Below are 14,699 nucleotides of genomic sequence, written 5' to 3'. Positions count from 1 at the left end.
AAAATAAAGGAAAAAATTAAGCTATTATTATGATCATATATTTAGAAAAATCCAAGACTGCCTGCAGATAACATGTTAGAATTAATATATGAGTTTAGTAGATTTGCTAAATATAAAATAAGTATACAAAATCCTGATACCAGCAAGTTTCACACAGAAAACCTGGGGCACCGGGGTGGCTCAGTGGTTGAGCATCTGCCTTTGGCTCAGGTCATGATCCCGGGGTCCTGGAATTGAGTCCTGCCTCAGGCTCCCTGGAGGAAGCCTGCTTCTCCCTCTGCCTTGTCTCTGCCTCTCTCTGTGTGTCTCTTATGAAGGAATAAAATCTTAAAAAAAAAAAAAAAAAAAAAGGAAAACCTAACATTCACAGTACCTCTAAAAATACAAAGTACTTAGAAAAACCTCATTAATTTGTAAGACCTCATGAGAAAACAAAAACATCATATTGAAATATACTGCCAAGACACAGAGAGTGAGCAAGCTATGTTTTTAATAAGACTCAATTTGTAAAGTTGTTAATTTTCCCAAGTTGATTTATTGATTCAGTGCAATGCTGTTAAACATTTCTAAGGGTTTGCGTTTTTTTTTTTGAATAAAGAGTTCATTCTAAAACATATACCGAAGCACAGATATGCAAAAAAACAATAAGAGCCAAGAAACTCTTGAAAATACAAAAATAAGACAACTTGCCTTACACTCTGATAAGAATTATTTTTATCACAACATAATTAAAGTAGCACAGTGTTGAAAGAGGGCTCATCGATAACAGAACAGACTATAGGGCTCAGAAAGACATGGTGAATTCATGGTCACTTTACAAGACAGAAGTATCATGGAAGACCTTTGTTTACACTAAGAATGTTCTTTCTAATAATTATTGGTTAGGAAAAGTGGATATGCCTATGGAAAAACAAAAATTGGATCCCAATTTAATATCTGATAATAACCAATTTTAAGGTGATTAAAACTTAAACTGTAAAAAACAAAACTACAAATGTTTAATAAGACAATACAACAGAATATTTTTATAATTTCAGGTCACAAAAAAACTTAAGATTCAAAAAGCATTACATATAAAGGAAAGAAAATTTGACTACATTAAAATTAAGAACTTCATTTCACCAAAATACATCATAGAGGGAAAAGACAAGGCCACAGATTGGGAAAATACACTTAAATAATCAAAAATCATGTGTGTGTGTGTGTGTGTGTGTGCGCACACGCATGTGCATTATTTCCTACAAAACTACAAAAAAATGAAAAATGGGTGAAAAAATGCCAACAGGCACCTAAAAAGACAACATGCTAATACAGATATATTCAAAGGTACTCATCCTCATTAGTAATCAGGAATACTGGAAGGCTGACAAAACTTGAATACTCACATAATCGTGGCAAGAGTACAAACTGGTACAATCACTATGAAAAATGCTTGGTATTTTTCTAATAAAGTTGCAGCTACTCATACCTCCCTACTCAACAATCTGCATCCTGGCTACACATCAATGGAAAAATTACCTATAAAAGGAAAGCAAATAATAGTAACAAAAGTCAGGATAATGGTGGGATCCAGGAAAAGACAAAGTGAGTCGGGTTATGATTGAGCAAGGTGGCATCACATGAGGGGGTCAATGAAAAATTATTCTTTAACCTCTATGTGTTTTATGTCATTTTCTGTATGTATACCTAACATTAAAATGTAAGGAAAAAAAGCATAATCAAAACTCAATTCCAGGCCTTTACAAAATTGGCAAATTGTAGCTAAGCCAACCTTCTTACAAAACTGATGCTCCTTGGAAATAACATATACATTCTAAATAGAAATTACACAGAATATATTTGAAATTATTCATTTTGTGTAAATTGTACCTGTAAGGGTGTGACAGATATAGTTATGACTAATTTAGAGATTGATGGAGACTATCGCAAAGCTAACACCCAGCAAATCATGACTCATCCCTTCTTCAAATATTTTTTAATATTTCCCAGTGTAACAAGTGGCAAAGAACACATCCCCATTGCTGAGAAGGAATGCTCATGCCATGGATTTACAAGAGAATATAAAAGTTACAGAATAATGAGTCTAGGCAAGACTGGTGGTTTCCAAACATGACTAGTTAGTGGCAGTCCCCTCCTCTACATTTTCTAAGTTTGCAGATGCAAAGGTAGAGCCCTTCTTTCTCGGACGTGAGGGTAGTGAGGCAGAAATCTCAATTCAAGACTAAGGATGTTTTTGTTTGTTAAAAAGAGAATTTCACCCTGGTCTCCAGTAGCTCTGGGACTACCACATGAAAAAGAGAAATCAAGATTTTGAGTTTCAGGGCTTGAGAAGGGCAGACCACTTGGAGGCTACATTAGCCCAAAGGAAATTAACAAATAAATTCAATTAACCCAGCCCACAAGAAAGAAGCTCGAAGAATATTTTTATGAAAATAATATATTATATGAAAAGACAGAAATAGGAAAAAGGATCCTGACCGGCAGGATTCAACGTTTTGGGGAAAAATATTTAAGAACTTACCTCCATTTAAAAAAAAAAAAAAAATTCTTTCTAGTCAAGTACTTAATCTAATTTGAATGGATCCCTTTTGTAGCACAAACCTTCTTTTTTTTTTTTTTTTTTCAATCAGCTCACAACAACAAAACAGGCTTTCTGCCGAGTATCATGAGAGTATGCATCTTCCAATTCACCAAGAGCAGAATTGAAGGTGATCTCACTAACATAGGGAGGCATGTAGTCACCAAAACTAGAGTTCCACTCAGTTTCCCTTAATTATAAATGGGTACAAGTAACACTGAGTGCTATTTTTCAGTAACTGTTCTAAGCACTTGAGACAGATAATTAATATATGACATCTTCACATCACACTCACAAGGTGGGTTTACAGATAAGGAAACTGAGGTACACAGTTTGAACACCTTTCCCCAACTCAAATGCTAGTAAGTGCCGGCAAGGTCCTTCTGGCCCACAAGCCTGTGATTTTTGCCCTGTGGAGTTGTTCGTTTGCTACTACTGTTCTTCTTATAGTTGGGTAAGCTTCAGGTACAACCAATGCTCAAAGTTCCCAGGCATTTAAAGGTTGCTGGCTTCACCCAATCACTAGAATCACTAGTGGACTTGATAAATCCTTTCTGTAACTTTTTAAAAGGGGCCTAGGGCATTTTTAACCCCAGGGAGGTTTGACGAGTCCAGGGTTAACATGAACAGTGTGAGTTACAATGGCTGGTCCCATCAAGTTATGTGATTATGATTCATCTATTTTCTCTATTGGGACTTTCAGAACTATGGCCACCAGTTTGTGGTTGTATCTGGTTTTCACTTATATGCTCTTACATGTATCCAAACCCTTCCCCTACACAGATACACACACATCCCATTGGAAGAAATGGATCATGCATACAGTTGGAGAATTAGAGAATTAGAGAATTCCTGATTCCCTAATGGATGAGAACTGTGGCTCTCTTCCTGCTCATGCATTCTAATTTGCACTGCCTTCACCTTTCATTGGCTTGACCCATTGCCTCACATTGCTACACACAGGTTAAAGCACATACCTTCAGTCTTAAAGGCAAAGGATCCTTTCTCTGAATTTATACCTGGAGAATATTCAGTCAGAGTTTCCAAAGCTTTGCATGCACAATATGAGGTCTTTTTTTTTTTTTTTTTGGCTAATAGACAGCTGAACTTTAACAGGTGAATATTTATTTTAATATATGTTAGGAAAAAAATCAAAATAGCACATTAAGCCCACAACTTCATGAATATTACTGTTATAAGATAGTGTTGGCCAAAGTTTAGTCTCTGGAACTAAAGATCACTGGGAACTTCTCAGAAATGCTAATTCTCAGGCCCACCCCAGACTCAATAAAAACTCAGAGGATGCTCTAACAAGGCTCCCAAGTGGTCATGATGCATTCTATAGTTTGAGAACCACTGCCTCTGAAGATAGGTTACTTTTACTCACACAGAAAGTCCTACACAGTACAAAAAAGGTTAAAATTTTTAAAGTAGTAAAAATGTATAAATATATGCTCCAAGTCACAGAGCTGGTACACAAGAGATGTCATTTGGGAATTACTGAGGGATGAATTCAAACAAAGTTACCCAAGAACAAATGCAGAAACTTTCTCCAACTATCCCTAACATTAATAAAAATGGTGCTGGATCATCAAAGGTAAAATCACAGACAACTTACTTCAATACCTAAGAATAAAATAAAATTTGAGCTTTCATATTTATATGCTCAGGAGGGCAAAGCATTTGGCCTGTTCTTGGTACACGGTAGGTCTTCTAGATTTGTTTCCCTCGCCATGGGAGGGAAACATGCATAAACAATGCATGTAGTTGTACAGGTCAGGGCAGGGATCGCTGCTTTGGTATCTGTTAGAAACAATCGAGGAAGATTAAAGTCAGTGGAGTCCAGAGAAAAAAATGGGGTATAATCCAAGTCAACAGCTGCCAGCAGGTCCATCACCTGAAATAAATATCAATATAACACCTCTTTATCAGTGGACCTGCAACAATAACAGTGGAAGTGTATAATAAGGAGCCCAAATTTTTTTTTTTTTTTTTTTTTGATGCCAGACTGCTAATAATACCTCTCCCTCGTCCCCTTTGCCTCACATCTGGACAATCTAAATAACGAGCCTTTGACATAAGCAGGGAATTAGAACCACACAAGCTACTGCCCGTAAGTGGGGATCCTCAGCCCAGCTCTATCCCCTAAACACTGTAAAATCCCAAACCAGTCTCCTTCCTTTCAAGGCCTTTTCTGGCCTGCTCTCCCCAGAAGTCTCATTATTTTAGTAAGTGAACGTTTTCCTACCCTCTTTTGTGTGTGGTATATGTGTGGAGTCATCAATCTTAGCATCTGAATCAAATTTGGATAGAGATTCATCCTGTCTCCTCAAAAAGGATGAGGTCATGTAGAAGTTATACGAATCATCAGTGAAAGTAGCCATTATGTTGTTCTAGATAGGTATAAAAAGGAGATGACTAGTTTCCATTATCAGAAAAATACATGATTGGACAAGAGCTGGAAGACATCCCGCGAGGTTAGGAATTTATCTTTCAATCTCTCTCTGTGGTTAAGGACATTTAGGATTTTTTCAGGCAGAAATATAAAAATGCCAGTATTCATAGACTGGGAGATTATCCCAACTCTTGAAGCCTAGGAGTTTCTCTCTAAGCCTGGTAGCTCTTTCATTCATGTGTTTAGTGTCTCCACAAGCCAGGCACTGTCGAGGCAGTGGGTGGGTGTAAGAAAGGGAACAGCACACATTTCCAGCCTGAAAGACTTCTCTTTTCTTTTTTTTTTTTTTTTTTTAATTTTTTATTTATTATTTATGATAGTCACAAAGAGAGAGAGAGAGAGAGAGGCAGAGACACAGGCAGAGGGAGAAGCAGGCTCCATGCACCGGGAGCCCGATGTGGGATTCGATCCCGGGTCTCCAGGATCGCGCCCTGGGCCAAAGGCAGGCGCTAAACCGCTGCGCCACCCAGGGATCCCCAAGACTTCTCTTTTCAATTGTCTTAGAAGCTTTTCGCACTTACACTGAAGTATTAACACATGAAGCTTTTGTTTTCTTAAAAGATTTTATTCCATTCACTTGTTTGATACACAGCTGTCAAAGCCTGGAACATTGCTCAGCAGGTACTCATGCACTCATGCCTGCCCTTTCTGCTTGGGATACAGAGTATCTCCAAAAGCCCCAGGAGATACTCTCTTAGGGGAGAGTGAACTGACATGATGGGAAAGAGACCATTTAAATTTGCTTGCACCCAGTTTGGCCTGCCTCCTTCACTCCCACTCTTTCACAAAAGAACATACCCCAGGTGACCACTCCTCAGTCTGCCTGGGGCCCACAGCACAGACCTATGCCCTCACCATAGTCAGTGGCCACATCCAGTCTGTGCACAGCGTGCAACAGCCCAGCCTGCCTCGGTTGAACCACAGATGACTTCTGCAAATAAATGCTTGAGATTGAAAACTACTAGGTTTCAGTACAGCCTGTTACACAGCATTATTGCAGTCGTAGTTGATAAACGTGCTAAGTGTCCAGCTAAGCTTACTATGTGGAGACTCAGACCACTTTAGAGGCTTTCAATAACTGGAACGGACAGAAAAGGGCTTAGGGAAGAGGATAAACTGAAGGGAAGCGGGCGATGATTAAGGTATGTGTATCCTTTAAATACTTAGCAGTTGAGTCTGTATGTCCCAAGGTGATGGTATAAGATAGGTACAAAGGTCAGCAAATTCATGGCTATATGTCTTGACTTTACCCAGATGCCCCAGGCACGTATTCAGGGCCAGGCCCCATTAGACAGCTTACCACCGGGACATCCATTCAATGAAATTCCAGCTCCCGGTGCGGGATAACTCACCTTTCCCTGTGGTTTTCTTCTGAAACCCCTATTTTCTGTTAAAGGAGAGATACTAAACAGCTTTGAACCCCAGGAACATAACAAGCTCCCTACGACTTATATTTCCCTTTCTATTCATGTAGCATGTCAAAGCCAGGAAGCAAATCTAGAGAGGCACACACTTGTCAGAATAAAATCCAGGCCACGGCTGAAAGTACCCCATGACTGCCATTAGGTGGCAGTCACAATACTTCATATTTAAACTTGAAATTCAGCCACCAGGACACAGGGTTCTGCAGGGGTGGGCACGTGGGGACTGAGGAGGGTGGACCAGAGTGTGAAATGAACGCTTTCCTTTACTATGAAAGATGGACTAGTGTGGACATGGTAACTAGATGAGAAAAACTGGGGGACGCCTGGTTGGTTCAGCAGTTGAGGGTCTGCCTTTGGCTCAGGGCATGATCCCAGGTCCTGGGATTGAGTCCTGTATTGGGCTCCCAGCAGGGAGCCTGCTTCTCCTTCTGCCTGTGTGTGTGTGTGTGTGTGTGTGTGTGTGTGTCTGGGTCTCTCATGAATAAATAAATAAAATCTTTAAAAAAAAAAAAAAAAAAAAAAGAAGGAAAAAGAAAAACTAGAACAAGTAAGGGATATTTCTGACCAGGTTTCCAAAAAGTTAAGGGACCCAACAGACCTCCAGTTGTTATAGGTTCACCTTTTTCAGTCTCTCCCAAACCTGCATGACAAGGAAATCTAAAATACAAAGCAAGAAAGTTAGAAGTCACAGATGAGAACCAAAATAGAGTAACATCCTGGAGAAACAGAATTGGAAAAGAACAGCCAAGCAGTACTTTGGACCCGAAGTGCTTGGCCCCGGTTCCAGAGGAGGACAGGATGGCCTGGAGTCAGGTTTCTGTAGAGCAACAGGGGTTGAGAGGGCCCCCGGGGAGGGGCGGGGTAGAAAATGGAGGGGAGCAAGCTTGCTGCTTAGAAAAAGGGAGAGGGGTGCCTAGGTGGTGCAGTGGGTTAAGCGTTGGACTCCTGGTTTCTGCTTGGGTCCTGATCTCAGGGCGGTGAAATCAAGCCCCACCTTGGGCTCTGTACTCCGCATGGAGTCTGCTTGGGATTCTCTCTCTTCTTCTCCCTCTGGCCCTCCCTACCATGCTCACTTGCTCTCTCTCTCTCTCTCTCAAATAAATACATCTTAAAAAAGAAAAAGTGAGAAAGGAGGAGTAGGGTAGCTAAAGGGAAGATAGAAGAATCTGCTGTCAACTGCTATCTGGAGGCTTGAACTGGAGGATACAGACAGGGATGAAGACCAGACTCCAAACCGTGCCCACTCCTGTCCCCAGTGACTAAATCTGCAATACCCATATCACCATCTTGGCCTGGGAACCCCAAACACCAATGGAAGACCAACTTCTGGTCTGGGGACCTTGCAAGGACCAGCTAAGACAATTGCAAAATAGACAAGCATAAAGGTGGAGGGATAACTTATTTTCTTTTTGTCTTTTTTTTTTTTTTTCTTTTAAAGCAACCTATAAATAGGGAGCCTGCAAACCAAGCTGCCAGCACATGTGAAGAAAGCTAAATGTCAACATAGGCAACAAAACCAAATATTGAAACACAAAATCCCACAATAAGTATTAAAGTTTTAAATATTAAATATATATTTAAATATTAAATATAATCCCACGAGTTTTAAATATTAAACATGTTACAAGTATTCTTGTCATGCTTAGAATCTTCACCAACATAAAAACAACCATTATGAACAATGACAGTAACAGCACACCATGGATTAAAAAAGAATAGTAGGTAACTAAAGAATTCATAAATATTACGAATGTAAAGTATACTCATTGAAATTAAAAGTTGAAAAGCTAGGTAAGCTGGCACAATCAAGGAAGTAATTTGTGAATAAAAACACGATAATTAATGAAAAACACAGCACAGAAAAGACAAGGATAATAAAAAAGTCATAATTGAGGAACTCTGCCATTGGTACACAGACAACAAAATATACCATATAAAATAGGAAATAAAGACTGTAAATAGAGCCACTCACATAAGGAAACTGAATGTATATCAAAACTTGTGGAGAAAGGGTAGATTATTTCTTAATCCAAATATAAGAAGTATTCATACTTCAAACCATACAGAAGAATCAATTCCAGTGGATTAAAAATCTAAATGTGAAAAGCATAAGGGGGGAAAAAAACACCTTGGAAGGACATTAGAGTATCTTGATGAAATTGGGGTTTAAAAAAAGATTTTTTAACAAGAGGGAAATCTATTTTTAAATTGAGTTGCATTAAAATTACCAAAATGATGTATATTAAGTTGCTAGAAAGTGATACACTATATACATAGATAAAACATTTGCAAAGCATATAACTGATAAAAGATTAGCATATAGAACAAGCAGATACCATAAAGAAATAAAAGAAGCAACGAATAAAAAAAAATAAGCAAACAGACAGTCAATTCATGGAAGAAGAGCTCCAAATATCTAATAAGCCTATAAAAGAACAAACTCTCTTGGCTTCAAAACAACACAAATTAAAACCACAATGGGATATTATGTCACACACATCAGACTGGGAATGGTTAAAAAGTCTGCTAATACCAACTGCTGGTAAGAAAGAAGAATGAGAATTCACACATTATTGATGAGAGCATTAATTGCTACAGCCTCTCTAAAGATCATTTTGTCAATATTAAATTTACAGGTATACACCAATAAAACCAAAAACGCTACTTCAAATTTACTCCTGATGAAGCATTCACATATGAGCACAAATGTTAAAAAAAAAAAAAAGAACATTTACTAGAAGCATTGTTCCTAACCATGAAAAGTGGGAATAAATTTAAATTTGTATCACCAAAACAGCTAAGAAAATATCGAGTGATATATTCAAAGTGATACTATGCAGATATTAAAATGAATGAACCAGGGCTCCTGGGTGGCTCAGGGTCCTGGGATCAAGCCCACAGCAGCTCCCTGTTGAGCGGAGAGTCTGCTTTTCTCTCTCCCTCTGCAGCTCCCCTTGCTTGTGCTCTCTCTCAAATAAATAAATAAAATCTTTTTAAAAATAATTTAAAAAATAAAAATAAAATAAATGACCTAGAGCTATACATACTGACACAGATTATCTAACAAATAATTCTGAGAGAAAAAGTCACCAAAAAATACACATAGGAGGATGCCTTTTTTAAAGACTTTTAAAACACATAACCATTTTATATATTGTTTGGGGATTGTATACTTATGTATAAAGAAGTACACGGGATTAACAAACAATTTCACCTAAGGGGATGGTAAAGGGCATACAAAATGCTTCGAATGCATTTGTAATGTTTTATTTCTTAAGTTAGGTGGTAGGTATAATCATGACCTTGAATGCAACTAACACCTTACTCTTAAAATATATAAAGCAAAAACTGACAGAAATAAGTAAAATAGGGGACTAGCAATACCCCTCCATCATAAATTACTAAATCAAGCAAATAAAAACACTGACTGATACAATTAATAACCCTGATCATATATAACCCAGAACCCAACAAATCAACAATACACATCCTTTTTAGGCACATATATTTGCAAAAAACTGATGATTCATATTGAAAATCTCTTTAAAAATTTCAAAGTGAATACTATTATACAGACCATGTTTTTGTTTTTGTTTTTTTTTTAAGATTTTATTTATTTATTCATGAGACACACAGAGAGGCAGAGACACAAGCAGAGGGAGAAGCAGGCTCCATGCAGGGAGCCCGATGTGGGACTCGATCCCAAGACCCCGGGATCACACCTTGAACCAAAGGCAGACCCTCAACCACTGAGCCACCCAGGCGTCCCCCATGTTCTCTTTTTATAATGCAATTAAAAACAGAAAAAGGACAGACTAAAAATAACAAAAATTAGCAAAGCTAGTTCAGTGATGTGTGAAAATAAACCATGCAACTATGCAGAGTTTATTCTAAGAATGCAAGAATTACATGTCATCTGAAAATTTATCAGTGACATCTACCACAATATACTAAAGGAGAAAAACCATTACTTCAAAATCTCAAAACAATACAGAATGACACAGAAAAATATCTTAATAAAGTTCAACATTCATTCTTGATTTTAAAAAGAAGAAAAGCCAACTTTCCATTAACAGAAGGGAGTCGAATTCATGATATCTATCAAGAACTTTCAGCAAACTTCAAATGTAATAGGAAACTTCAGGAAGCAAGATTGAGAATGCCCACTGTTGCCCTTATTTTCCTATATTATGCCAGAGGTCTGGGACAAGGCAGGAAGAAATAACACGTAAGAATTAGGAAGAGACAAAACTAGTGTCATTTACAATAATATGATCATCAAAATTTATACATTAATACTGTTTGTACAGGGTTTAGAAAACCCACACTGCACATTGCCTAGGAACACACAGGCTGCCTGGGAATGGCGCCTCCTACAGTTCTGCGTTGGGGCGGCTCCCACACCAACTTTGGGAACTCTGGGGAGGTGGGCAGAGAAAATGGATTAAAGGAGGATTGTGACACGGGCCTCAACCCTGGCTTTTAAAAGTCTGAAGAAATTATGGCAAAATGTTTACATACAGGTGGTATACATATACTATATATTTTTTGCTATTTTTCTACAAGTTTGAAATGATTCAGGATTCGGGACTGTCTTCTATATATAATAACGGCTATCTCCAAAATTTCACAGTATAGACTATGTGCACGTAAGACTGGGTTTAGCTTTATAATCAAGTGAGAAAAATTGCCCACCTCAAACAGAATTAATATATACAGTACTAGTAAGAAACACCCACATTCTCTCCCTCCCTCCCCACCCCACCCTTTTCAGGTGGCACATATAAGCATTAGTTGACTCGATGGAAAACTTTGGAAGAAGTTCCAGCTTGTGCCTCGACTCAACTGACAGAGCCCTTTATTTAAGACCAACAAAACGAACCTCAGGAGAGGAAGGTGAAGGTCAGTCTCTGGAGAGGTAAGTGAAAGCTAGCCAGTTTTAACTTGATTGAGAGTGGAATTTTCTAGTAAACCAGGCCAGACAAGTACCCAGGAGGCCAGGCCACATGCCCAGGTTTCTAAGGGAGACAGGACTCTTGCATCTCCCAAATGGTGGAAAAGTACTCAAATACAACATACTGCACCTGCCACAGGGCTTACTGGCTGGAAGTAGGTCACAACTAACATTGCTTCTACCATTCAGAATTTAAGTGCAGATTGTGTGTGTGCGTGTGTGGTTCTTTTCAAACCTATGTCTCTTAGTCCTAATACCAAAGATGGGAAAACCTATCAGACATATAGGAAGACAGCAGAGTAAGACTGTGGGTTGCACAGCTGAGTAGCAGCTTCTACATATTCCATGCAGGAATATGGTGAGAGGCAAGGTCACATGGAGGAGATCCAGCCCAGAAGAACTGCACAGTGCTCTGGCTCTCCATCCAGCCAACATCTCCAGAGTTGCCAGATTTAGAAAATAAAAATACAGGATACTTGGTCAAATGTGAACTTTAGATAAATAAGAGATAACTGTTTTAGTGTGTCTCATGTCATACTTAAGACCTATTTATACTAAGTAATTATTCATTGTTTATCTGAAGTTCACATTTTAACTGGACAACCTATATTTTATCTGGCAATCCCACTTTTGGATCTCTAAGAATTCTTAGTGGGAACTGTATTCAAAGGGCTGAGAATGTATAAATATTGGAAGAATGTGTATACCCAAGGATGGCAACTGGCATGCCAGCCTTTTCACCAGCCAGAAACACTGGTTCTAGACATTTCAGTTTAACACGTTTTTTAAAAAATCTCTGGATGCTGTTTAGTTTCACAATACTTTCAGTTTTGTTTTTCCCCAAGTAATCTGATCCTTTCGGATAATTTCTCACCAAGTTATGATGAAGTAAATTATCAAGTTTTCCAAGTGAACAAACAATAACATATTAACTAAAACAAAGATATGCACACACACAAATACACAAATCACCCACTTTCCCTTCTTGTAGAAACTTCAGAATACCACTGACAACGTATAAAGAGAAGTCTACACTGATTCACAGGCAAAATACAGTCACTACTCAGAGGTTGCAACACACTTTGGAAAATCAGTCATGTGCAGCTGACCACCTCTGATCTTGCTGCATTGTTACCAGAGTAAAAAAATCAATAGAGATGAACTGGAGATACAACCAGCTTACTTGGGAAGGCCAACCAATTTAATGCCCTTAGTCAGAGATTCTCAGCTGTGGCAACGTAATAGAATCACCCAATACGTAGCTGGTTTAAAAACTACTTCGCATAGATCCCAGCCCAGAGACAGAGGTAATTGATATGAGATGCTTGTTGGGCACTGGGATTGACAGCACTCCAAGTGATTCTGACATACGGCCAAGCTCGAGAACTATAGCATCCGTGGGTTTATCCCCAAACAATGATGTCTGATGAGGCTAGAAAGTGACACATACATCTTGACTCTAAAAAGTATGCTCCTCTGCTGGCTGCTACATCCAAGCTCTCCTCTATCCAAGCTAATGAGGCCATGAAAGCTAATTCTGCATTGATCCAAAAGCTATTATACAGGAACTGGGTTCTTCCTTGATGTACTATAGTTCCCCTGAAATTCTAGCATCCAGAAATAATGCTCAAATGTTGGGAATACATAGAAGGGATGGCAGATGGGGAAAAAATAAGCATAAAAAAGGCAAGAGCTTTTAGGCAATTCCACTTAAGTGGTAAATCCCAAGGTAACCTGCCAGATTATCATTTAGAAATGCACCATCTGGGCAGCATGAGAAGGGATCAGCTCATTTCATAGCCATGCTTAGCTCAGTCTGGCAACAAAGCTCCTAGGGCTGCGATGCCAACAGAGCCCTACCTACTCCAGAATAGGACCTGGTCAAGAAACACATCTTTCTTCTGCAAAGCCCCCACCCAGTCTAAGATTCAAGTTCAAGTCTTTTTTTTTTTTTTAATATTTTATTTATTTATTTATTTATTTATTTATTTATTTATTTATTTATTTGAGAGAGAGAGAATGCACAGGCATGCGAGCTGGGGGAGGAGCAGAAGGGGGAAGGAATCTCAAGCAGACTTGCACTGAGCATGGAGCCCCACACCGGGCTCATCTCATGACCCTGAGATAATAAACCCAGGTGAAACCAAGAGTCAGAGGCTTACCCGACTGAGCCACCCAGGCTCCCCAAGGCCAAGTCTTGATTAACTATTATAGAAACAAGGCACTTCTTGAGTTTCTCCTCCTTCCTATGGTTAGAATGATAGGTCAAACCATAAGAAGTAATTTTCACAATTCAAAAATAATAATAGAGAAAAAGGATAAATTTGCCATCACAAAAGGTAACAGGTCTTCTTAGTTTTTATGACATGTGAGAATTCTTATGTTTTACCTAACGAAATGATATTATCATAATCTTTCTGCAAATTCAAGCTAGTTTTAAAAGCCATACAAAGGGATGCCTGGGTGGCTCAGTGGTTGAGCATCTGCCTTTGGCCCAGGTTCTGGGTTCTGGGATGGATCCTAGAGTTCTGGGATGGAGTCCCACATCAAGCACCCCGTGGGGAGCCTGCTTCTATCTCTGCCTATGTCTCTGCCTCTGTGTCTCTCATGAATAAATAAATAAAATCTTTAAAAAAAAAAGCCACACAAAACTTAAATCATAAAATCAGACTCTTAAAGGTGGTCACCAGAAGTCACCTAGGCTAACCCTCTCTACTGTACTTTGTAGGCAAAGTACATAGGGAAAAACTAATAGCCAAATAAAATCTCAATCAGCAGGCAAAAACACATTATTTGACTTGAGGGGGGGTAGTCACATGGCTGTTCAGAACACAGGTTTCCTGATTACTTCTAATATGTTTTCTACCATATTTTGAAGCCTCATTATGGCTTTGAAATGAGGTCATAGGTTCATAATAAACGGAGAGTAAAAGAACTAGGGGTCTTGAAGGAAGTGGAAAATATTTGAAGCAGCAGGTGCTGCGAAGAGCATAGGCCAGGAACGTATATCAGAGCTCCTGGACAGTGTGGGAAGAAACAAATATTTGGATCTCTCCAGGGCTGGGATTTTGTCAGATGCATGTTACTAAAGGTGATAAGGTAATGAAATCAAGGACAACACCAAGAATCTGGCTGAACAGAGAGAATCTTAGTGCCCTAGGAAGGAGTGAAGGCAGGAGATGCCAACAGGCATGAAGAAAGATGTTTGGAGCCAAGCCTGTGTGGAAGAGAAGGGATCTATGTTTTTGGAGAACTGGAAGGGGAAAGCTGGAATAACAGAAGGTGGTG

The 14,699-nt window shown here is 38.9% G+C and overlaps 1 protein-coding gene and 1 long non-coding RNA gene across 34 annotated transcripts in view; one reads left to right on the top strand and one right to left on the bottom strand.

Annotated features, from left to right (window-relative positions):
- Nucleotides 1-14,699, bottom strand: part of FMN1 (formin 1) — a 433,671-nt gene that overhangs the window by 254,112 nt on the left and 164,860 nt on the right. The gene's annotated exons all lie outside the window — the stretch shown is intronic.
- Nucleotides 1-14,699, top strand: part of LOC111093319 — a 101,372-nt gene that overhangs the window by 81,721 nt on the left and 4,952 nt on the right. For both annotated transcript variants that reach the window (XR_005381412.1, XR_005381411.1), the window contains exon 5: nucleotides 11,232-11,375. This is a non-coding gene — a long non-coding RNA (uncharacterized LOC111093319). The remainder of the gene's footprint in view (nucleotides 1-11,231; nucleotides 11,376-14,699) is intronic.

This window comes from Canis lupus, chromosome 30 (genome assembly GCF_011100685.1).
Source record: "Canis lupus familiaris isolate Mischka breed German Shepherd chromosome 30, alternate assembly UU_Cfam_GSD_1.0, whole genome shotgun sequence".
In the NCBI taxonomy this organism is placed as follows: domain Eukaryota; kingdom Metazoa; phylum Chordata; class Mammalia; order Carnivora; family Canidae; genus Canis; species Canis lupus.
Note: the sequence above shows the minus strand (reverse complement) of the source record. Positions and strands in the feature narration are given on the sequence as shown.